Below are 10,442 nucleotides of genomic sequence, written 5' to 3'. Positions count from 1 at the left end.
GTGTGTTATGTTTTTGTTTTCATTGTCTGTAAGTATTTCTAATTATCCTTGTGATTTCTCCTTTGATAGATTTTTTGTTCAAGAGAGTGTTGTTTAATTTTCACAAGTTTGAGAATTTTCCAATTTTACTTCTGTTTTTGATTTCTATCTTTATCCCTTTGTAGTTAGAGAAGATAGTTTGCATGGTATCTATCTTTTAAGTCTATTGAGACTTAATTTGTGGCCTAACAGATGGCCTATCCTGGAAAATATCCCATGTGCACCTGAGAAGAACGTGCATGCTGTTATTGTTGCACAGAATCTTCTATTTAGGTCTGTTAGATCTAGTTGGTTTATTGTGTTATTCAAATTCTCTATTTCCTTACTTATTTTCTTTCTGGTTGTTCTGTCTTTATTAACAGAGTTCTAAGTTAACAGCTTTTTTTCTTCTTTACTTTAAAGGTGTAGCTTTAATGTTTATTTGTTTGTGTTGTTTCTAACAAGAAATCAGCTGTCATCTTTCTTTGTTCCTTGTATACTATCTGTCAAATTTTTCTCTGGCTGCTTAAAAGACTTTTCTCTTTCACTGCTTTTGAGCAATTTAATTGTGATGTTCCTTGGTGTAGTTTTCTTAATTTTTCTTTAGCTTGGGGTTTGTTGAGCTTCTCAGATCTCTGAGTTTACCATTTTCATCATTTTTGAAAAATTTCAGCAAATGCTTTTTTCAGCAAATGCATTTTCCTCCTCTTCTACCAGGACTCCAATTATACACTTTTTCCACTTTCAATATTCACTCAAATTCTGTTCATTTTTTAAATTCTCTTTTTATCTGCATTTAAATTTGAATAGTTTTTATTACTGTGTCTTCAAGTTTACTAATCTTTTTCTGCAATGTCTAGTTGCCATTAAACCCATTCATGTATTTTTCATTTCACTTTTATTTTCCTCTCTAGAAGTTGATTTGGTTCTTTTATGTATCTTTCACGTCTCCACTTAACTTTTTGAACATATGAATCACAGTTATTTTAATGTCCCTGTCTGCTAATTCTAACATCTGTTTCAGTTCTGGGTTGGTTTCAATTAATCAATTTCTCTCCTCATTAAATTTTGGATCTTCCTGTTTCTTTGTGTGTCTGATAAATTTTTTATTGGATTCCAGATATTGTGAATTTTATCTTATTGGATGCAGGTTATCTTTATATTCCTACAAATATTCTTGAGCTTTTTTCCTGGGAAACAATTTACTGGAAAATAGTTTGATTCTTTTGGGTCTTGCTTTTAAGATTTGTCAGGCAGGATCAGAACAGCCCACCATCCAGGCTAATTTTTTCCCATTAGTTTTGCAAGACCCTTTAGGCACTCTACTCAACATACCATGAGTCATGAGGTTAGCTAGTTAAACTGATTAGAATAGGCATTATTCCTGGCCAGGTTACTGTTACCTCTGTTCTTTTCAAGTGGTTCTTTTCTAGGCCTTGGGTTTTCCTTTCACATGTGTGAATTGATTGCATTCCACTAAATACTTGGGGGTACCCTTTACACATCTCCAAAACTTTTTCTCTATGCTTCTTTTCTTGGTACTCTGTCCTGTATATTCTAGCCACCTTTGTATCCTCAACTCAGAAATTCCACTGGGCTATCCCTAAGTTCCCTTCCCTGTGCCATGACCTGGAGACTCTCTCAAGGCAGTCAGTTGGGTCAAAGGAAGAGTTCACCTCATTTGTTTTCTCAGTTCCAGCAGTCACTGTTCCTCAGTGCCTGATGCGAACTGTGTTGAAATCTTTGTTTCATATATTTCATGTTTCCAATATTTTATCTTTTTTTTGTTGCAGGTGGGAGAAGAAATCTAGTTTCTATTATTCCATCTTGGCTGGAAGCAGAAATCACTTCCATGTCTTCAACCTCACTTTCAGATTTTCCACATCCTTATCATTCCATTTTGCATTCTGCTTATATTTTTCAAATCTATCTCCTGGTTTCTAATTCTTTTTTTCCAGCTGTGTCTAAGCTATTTAATATCTTCAATGAATTTTGAATTTAAATGGCTCTACATTTCAGATTCAGGAATCTTTTCTTATTTGTATGGTTTCTATTGCTTCTATTATTACCTTTTTTGTTACTCATTTTAAACAGATCTATTTTATTAATACTATTGAGATTTTTCTGTCATATCTACTTTGTAGAGAACCAATTCTTTCTTTTGTTGTGTCTACAAAGTCTTTCTTGTGGTTATTCTTTGTTCCATCATGTGATTTGATTTTTTAAATTCTGACAATTAGTCTACATTTTTTATTCATCTTGCTTAATTTTGTTCTTTGTGAATTGGAGGAGTTGCAGTCTACGGCGTCTGAGTTACAGATGTGACCCTGAAGAATGGTTTTCTATTTTCTTCTGCAGGATCTCCAGGTATTCCTTAGTTTTTGAACGGGGTTTTGTTTTCATGACCTGGCCAGTGTTTATCAAACCACACGTGTGGTATAAACTCTGACCCTACATCTGCCCATTGTGCAAAAGTACGTTTGATTTCTCACAGGATAGTTTTTCCTCCCTCTTATAACTGGTTTCTTCACTGGAGTCTACATATTCCCATCTGTTCTATCTTAAAATAATAAAGTTTACTTGAATATTCCACCCTTTTGTTTTCTTTCATCCTCCACTTCCTTAAAATTATAGTTTTTATTCACCCCTACCCATTTCTCAACAATCAAAACTGTACTCCAATAGCTTTTTAAAGAAATTCTCAGAAGGCCCATAGAATGGTCTAGTATAGTCTCCATTCCCTTTCTCTCCACGACATTTGATGGTGCTTACCCTTTCCTTCTTCTAACACTCTCCTTGCTCCTGCTAACAGAACACATTCTCCTAGTGTCGTGAGGGGAAATGCCATTTAAACAAAAACTCTGCACTAAACCTTCTAATGAATGAGACATAATATATATCTGTAAGGAACTAAATGTTGATACTATTCCTGTCCAGTTATGGATATTGGTGGGAAAAAGCAGAAAGGAAATTTCAAAGCTTTTGCCAATTCTTCCATATTGCTAAAGGGTAATTTAGTAGATGACACTTTGTTTAGCAGAGTATATTTATGAGTCTTTAAATATGTAAATACAGGCTCAAAGCCAAGGAAGAGGTGAGGAACAAAATTGTTCTGAATAATAGAATGAAGGGAATTACATTTAAGCAAGGAAGGGGAAAGGAAGGGAAACTCAAGAATCAAAGCGACATGGAGAGGCTGGCAGGCTCTTGAAGGAGACAGGGGGCAAGCCAAGATAACTCAACACTGGGCATTATGCAAATGGTCACCAGCGAGAATCTTCCTGTCAACTACTAGCTTGTCTCAGGAGCTTGTGTGGGTCTGGGAACATGCCGGGGCCAGCCACAGACCCAGTTTCTGGGAGCTAAGGAAGATCCACATTCAAGTGAAGGCTTCAGGTGGCAAACTTACTCAGCTGGAAATCCTTCAGAAACCAGCGAGGGCTCTTTTTTTGCAGACTCACATTGTCCACACTGCTTCAATCAAATTCCTTAAACAAAGCAACAGCAAGAAAGAAACTTTATTCTAGAAATAATCACAAAGAGTGCTACCCTAAACCTCAACAGAAGGTGTTATCTAGACCAGCACAATGCAATCGAACTTTCTGCAATCATGAGAATGTTCCCTCTCTGCATTTCATAATATGGTAGCTTTTTGCCACATGTAGCCACTGATCACCTGAAACATGGCTAATGTGACTGAGCAACTGAATTTTTAATTTTTCTTAATTTAAATTTAAATAACACAAATAGCTAACAGCTATGCAAACTTTTTCTGTAAAGGATTTTGTGGGCCACATATGGTCTCTGTTGCATATTCTTTGTTTTTCTATTTGTTTTGTTTTCATGGTCCTTTAAAAATAGAAAACATTCTTAGCTGGAGGGCTGAACAAAAACAGGCCACAGGGCCGACTGGGCTTGTGGGCCATGGTGTGCTAACCCTGACACTCGATGCTATTGAAATGTTTATGTTTTTAATATTAGTAAAGTTATTATTACTATCACTCCAGTCTTAGATGTGTAAGCGGTCTTTCTTATTGTTCTAATAGAGCTTTTTCCAAACCGTGTTCCATGGTACACTCATCCATTTTATTTTATTTTTTTTGAGGAAGATTAGCCCTGAACTAACATCTGTTGCCAATCCTCCTCTTTTTGCTGAGGAAGACTGGCCCTGAGCTAACATGCATGCCCATCTTCCTCCACTTTATATGCGGGACGCCTGCCACAGCATGGCTTGACAAGTGGTGCCATGTCCGCACACGGGAATCCGAGCCAGCGAACCCTGGGCCACCGAAGCGGAATTTGTGCACTTAACCGCTGCACCACTGGGCCGACCCCTACACTCATCCATTTTAGGTGCTCTCCACAAAGAAACAGCTCTGTGTTTGAACAGGTCGGGAAACACTGCATACTAAAACCCTATTTTTGAAGATTTATTATGCAGGTTAGTATATTAAAAGCTCCGATGAGCTGACACAAAATATTGGATTTACATAGATTTAGTTTTTCTATATTTGACCATTGTGCATGAGGCCTGCTGTGTATAACGTGTGTGCAAGGAGGAGTGTGTGTATGTACTGCATAGAGCATGTATAGCTGCATGGTGTGTAACTATGTGTAGTGTGTGTGTCTAGGTGAGTGCACAAAGGGGGCGTGTGTAGCGTGTGACACCTATTAACACTCTACAGATAAGTGCTCCACAGAACCACTCTGAGAAACGCTTGCTCAACAAGCCTGACAATAAAAATCTTTCTCTCAGGGCCTCAGAGCGCAGGCACAGGTGGTAATTAAGTGATATTCAGAACGAGTGGGAGGATTTATTCCTGTTGCCCTGGTTCAGAGAAGCTGTCATTAAGACTTTTCAAGAAGGGGTGGTGAGGTCAGCGCACCCTGGGATGTTCACCGAGTCAAGCAATGAGTGGAAGAGACTGCCCTGGGAAGCAAGCCCCACCATCGGCTGGTTAGCTCTGGTCCCTGTAACATGGCAGAACAGAGCAGGCTGTGGGAGCCGGAGGGATATGCTTGTGGAGGTGGCTCTAAGGGGACTTCAGGGACCCTTGGAAGACCAATTAAAAATCACAATACCTCTGAGAGGAAAGGGAAGTTCTTGGCCCACTTTAAGAGAGGAAATGGGGAATGACTGGCCTGAATTCAGTGGAGACTAAAGAGCAGATTTTGAAGATAGCGCTCAGGAACTCTAACTGTTTAATAAGGAGGAAATACCACCCTGAGGACAGGAGAATTGAGCGGTCCCATTGCTCTGCTCAGCTTTGGAGAAGCAAGCTTGGCACAGAAACGGCTGTCAACCCAAGGGCCTTCGAGGAGCACTTTTAGCTTCTCTGAGAGAATAAAATTCCTGGATCCTGTTTGGACGTTGTTTGCTTTTATTTTCCAAGAGTCTGGAGAGAGAGGGTGAAAGTGGAGTTGTTCTTAGAAAATGCTTGGGTTTGTCTCCTGGTGAGGAGAGGCACCAACGTCCTGGGCAAAGCTCCTCCTTCAGTTAGAATCTCCGAGAAGCAGAGTAGCCGCTTTCTGAGAATGTGACTTCATACGGTTCCCTCCTGCTAAAGCCATTCTCACGTCTGCTTCTTACCTAGGCAGACTGGTATTTTAGATCTTTCCTGCCAGATGTTTATAGCAGCATTCTGTCTCTACAATAGCTCGGTTATTAAATTTATTTCTGCTCTTGATGACTTTTAATAATATTCAAGGCAGATGGAGGGTGAGTGAACAATTTTCCTTTCTTGGTCCAGCGCAGACGGTGGATAGGTAAATCTATGCGTGCCTCTGCTCTGTTGCTGCTCGCCACTCCTGCTGGGGCTGCCCATGCCTAGGAGCAGGCCAGCTCTGTGCCCGAGACAGCCCGGTAGCTGAGGGCGTGGGCCGCGCACTGGGCCCCTGGTTGGGTTGGGTCCCGTGGGGTGGGGTCTAGTGAAGGAGCTGGGTGGGTGACACTAGTCTGCTCCCATAGACTGCTGACCAACCTTTCCCTGGAGGATTTAGATTTTGAGAATCTAATGAAGCTAGAAATGTCTTCTATATATATAAATTTCACCACTTTTGTGGTGGTGAAATTTCGTGTTCAGTTTCCTCAGACACTCATCAAAGGCCCCCACGGATGCGGTCACCTGAGTCACTCTTAGTAAAGGCCAGAATAAAAGAGAATGCTGGAGGCAAAATGTCAAGGCCAAATTGTGTCTCTTAGCTGGAAGCAGCAATGACAAATGAGTGGCCTCTCATTAGTCAGAGCCCATAACTGGGTACAGCTAGCCCAGCATGAGCACTGAGCTTGGACAGAGAACACAGGATGGCGTGGTGCTGGCTGCAGCAGAGTTCCCACTTCGACACCAAGACAATCTTCTTGCTGTTGCTGAGTTTTATGACCGTGATGTCATTGAATGCTGCCGACAACAGATCTGTTATATGGCAAATGAAAGGGCTTTAAAACTAACTGAGGGACCCCATTATGCCAAGACTGGAGCTTGTCATAAAAATCATCGGTCATTGATGTCTCTGAGCTTCTGAGTTGGGCCTTGAGGGAAAAGAACTGTGAAATTTGGGTTCAATTCAGTTGTTTTGATCTGGACTTCTTTATGAGTAGAAAGAATTCAATTGGCCATATGTGACCTTGAATTTCAAAGAAATCAAATCATGCAAACAAGATAATTTAGCCTCTTGCCCAACAATTCCTCCTTTTCTCTTCAACGCCAGGGTAATGGATTGAGGCCTTGCCTGACGACATTTTACTAGAGTTTTGAGAATTGTAATAGTTGCATTGTTTCTCTGGTTATACCCCCAAAGTGCCTTGTGGATTTCCTCAACTGAAATTGCTCCCTGCTGCTATTATTGTTGGAATGAAGGACGGGTTTTAGCACTGAAACAATACCACCAGAGGGAACAGCAGCGTGGCAAGCCAACCAGTGACAAGGGCCTTAGCCCCTTCTTCCTGCTCCATCGATCCTTCCTTTCATCTGATGAATATTCATTGAGCACAACCACGTGCCAGGCAATTGCACCAGGTACCGGAAATATGGTAGAACCTTAGAGAGAAGTGTCATTCCTGCCCTCAAGGAGCTTTGAATTGGTGGTAGGAAATGTGCTTTTCTTTTGTTTCCTTACCTCCAAATTAAATCATTTTATTTCCGTAACACCCAACCATTTGGTGGCAGAAAATATTATCCAGCAGAATGACAGGTAAATAATAGACACTGGCCTGGAATAAAAACAAATGCTCAATGGAATTCTACACAGTAGTTTAAATCAATACACAGACATGCAAAATGATGCTTTCTGTATGATATGCATAGGGCTATTCTGAACACCCAGTCATAGGTAATGCTGTTCTCTGTGTTTGTGGAGAGTGAACTAGGAGACCAGGAATGCATACAGACAATTTCAGTAAATTTGCAATATTTATTTTTTAGCTGGGTACTGGGTATACAGGTGTTTGTACTATATCACACACATATATATAGTATACATATACATATTATGTATACACATATTATACATATACAATATATGCATATTATGTATATGAATATACCCATATTTACAATACTTATACACTCATATGTATATACTGTACATGTAATGTAATATATTTAAAATACAGCACAATTAAAAAGCTATGGCTTGGGGCCGGCCCAGTGGCGCAGTGGTTAGGTGTGCATGTTCCGCATTGGCAGCCTGGGGTTCACAGGTTTGGATCCTGGGTGCAGACAAGGCACCGCTCATCAAGCCATGCTGTGGCAGGCATCCCACATGTACAGTAGAGGAAGATGGGCACGGATGTTAGCTCACGGCCAGTCTTCCACAGCAAAAAGAGGACGATTGGCAGCAGATGTTAGCTCAGGGCTGATCTTCCTCAAAAGAAAGCTATGGCTTAATAGTCATGCTTCAGAAAACCAGGTCTGGGCACTGAGAACTGGTGGGACTCACGTGTATTTGCTCTTCACCACATTCTCATCCCCAGATACAATTTTCTGAGCATGCCTTTCCATTTCTTCAAGATTTCAATGTTCTATATTAGTCCCCGCTCTTTTTCTTTCTCAGCTCTACATCTCTCTATATAACTCTTAGTTCAAAATCACCCTGGCGAGTGAGAGAAGCCCCAGGGAAAGCAGCAATGGATAAAATCAGCCCCTCTTTGCTTACTTACTCACATTTAAGGAAGGATGATGAAGAGTCTGAGAGCATCCTGAAGCAGTACCCAGTTCAAAGAGTTAATACTTACTAGCTCTTAGTACATTTGATTATTATTAGCTGTTAGTACAGTTTGCAGATTGCTGAGAATGGCATAGAAGCTGAGCTACAGTGGAAAATTAACACTCTATGAGGGCCAGAGTGAACTTTATGGAACTCTTTGGGATTTCTCAACTGGACTATCGCCATGAAATTTTACATTGGATTACCCTGGGCGGGGGGGGGATTAAGCTGTTTTAATTACTGCTGCCATTCTGTGTTTTATTCCTTTTAATTAGTTTTAATCTTTGTACTTTTCTCTGAGTCAGTTCCACCAGAGACACAATTTTGAAAGTAATAATGATAAAAACACATCAACTTTTCTAGTAAATGTTGATGATATGCTCATCACAGCAGTGGAGAAATCCAACAGGACAGACCATGATTTTCTTCTGGTCAGTTTTATGACTGCGTGATGTCAGGAAGTCTTAGCTATCCAAGAAAAACATTGCATTTGTCCAGACTTTACACCTATATTGACTTTTAAGGATTTTCACATAGTCAGTGTATCAATGAGCAATTCACTCTAGAACATCATGCATCCAAATTGGTATTTCAATTCAATTCAATTCACTTTCAATTCATTCAATCCAATGATCTGAAATGCTAGAGTAAGTTGTGCTAAGTGGCTAGAAGGTATTAGTTGGCTGGTAGAGAATGGAGGGCAGAGGAGCGAGAGCATGGAAATGGAGAACAAAAAAGAACTTCATAAATGGAATTCATTTGGAGGGCTGGGGCTCACAGTAGAGAGATAGTCACCCAAGTGTAGGCATGGCTTAGAAAACTTTCAGAAGTGTACTTTGCCACCGGCAACCACATGAGTTAGCCCTCCCATATTCATAGCCTGGGCAATATCTGCCCCCAGGATGCTGAGGCAACAGTATACTCTTTGTATCGGGTCTTACATGGTTTACTTATAGTGACAATGGGAGATAATATTTGAAGTCCAGACTATTTCAGAAATCTAGTCACCATAATTACGCTTTGAACAGATCAATTATCTGAATTTGAAAGAAAAAATATGGTATTAGGAGAAAATCTTTCATATTCAACACTTGAAAGATCAGTAAGAGGTGTTCATAAATGCTATTATTTGACTTTGACAGTGAATGCAACATGTGGCAGTTACCAGGGCCTCATATTGGGGGATGGATCAGCAGACAATAATGAGAGCAAACGCTCATATATGGTACTCACCGTGTCCCAGCACTTTACAGTGACTCTGGATGTGGGTACTGCAATTTGTTCCTATTTATCAGATGAGGGAAAGTGAGTAACTTACCTAAGATCACACAGTTAGTAAGAGGCATATTTGGTATTTAAACCCAGGCAATAAGACTCCACAGTCCATTTTCTTCCAGCTATTATACTATAGTTTCTCTTACCTTAAGCTTTCCTTTAGCTGTTTCTCCTCTCCTCTCTTCCTTTCCTCTGTGGCCCTAATACTCCTTTTCTGTAAAATAAAGGGGGAATGGTGCGTAGTCGATAAGGTTGTTGATTGTTCTAGCATTATATGTTTATACACAAAATATTGTACTGCATGGATTTAGTATTCTTTGAACCATTCAATTTAAAAAGAGGCAATTCAAATGTCTCCTACTTTTCAAAATAATCTAACTAAAGATTAGTATATAATGCTTAATAGTTATGTTACCCTCCTGTGTTTTTTTCCCCTTGATTAGTAAAATAAAAAGAGAGAGAAGAGAAGAATTCTCATCCATGAACTAGAATTGATTTGGAAATCTGAGTATAAATTTTGTTTGACAAAAGTGGATTTCTCCTTGAGAGATGATGGAATATGTGCTTTTTAGAAGAGTTAAGTACCACTGCTGCCCAGGAGAAAAAAGCATAAATATATTCAGAAGATCTGTATAACCAGGTAACTTTTAAGAGCTCTTTTAAATCTCAGGTTCTATGAATCCAGGCAAAGGAACTTAGGGTAGGAACAGCAGCATTAGCTACACTTGTCCAGCAATACTCCAAAAATAGACTCATGCTAAATAAACCTGCTTACCTATGTCCTGAAGGACGACAGGAGAGACTATCATCTTCATCTATTACCTGGAATTCAAGTTCATTTCAACAAACATTCGTAAATGCCTGCTACCGGAAGAAAGTGGGTTATGCATTATGGTTACCAGGAAAATGAGGCCAGATCCTTGCCACAGAAGAGCTCAAGGTCA

General features: G+C 39.9%; 1 long non-coding RNA gene across 1 annotated transcript; it reads right to left on the bottom strand.

The window, feature by feature from the left end:
• Positions 1-3,321: 3,321 nt before the first annotated feature.
• LOC124243519 (uncharacterized) lies at positions 3,322-9,712 on the bottom strand. Its single transcript, XR_006889697.1, has 3 exons — positions 9,645-9,712; positions 7,135-7,228; positions 3,322-3,506 (listed from the first exon to the last, which is right to left on the bottom strand). It is a non-coding gene; the product is annotated as an uncharacterized LOC124243519 (long non-coding RNA).
• Between the last annotated feature and the right edge of the window lie 730 nt (positions 9,713-10,442).

This window comes from Equus quagga, chromosome 8 (genome assembly GCF_021613505.1).
Source record: "Equus quagga isolate Etosha38 chromosome 8, UCLA_HA_Equagga_1.0, whole genome shotgun sequence".
NCBI lineage: Eukaryota > Metazoa > Chordata > Mammalia > Perissodactyla > Equidae > Equus > Equus quagga.
Note: the sequence above shows the minus strand (reverse complement) of the source record. Positions and strands in the feature narration are given on the sequence as shown.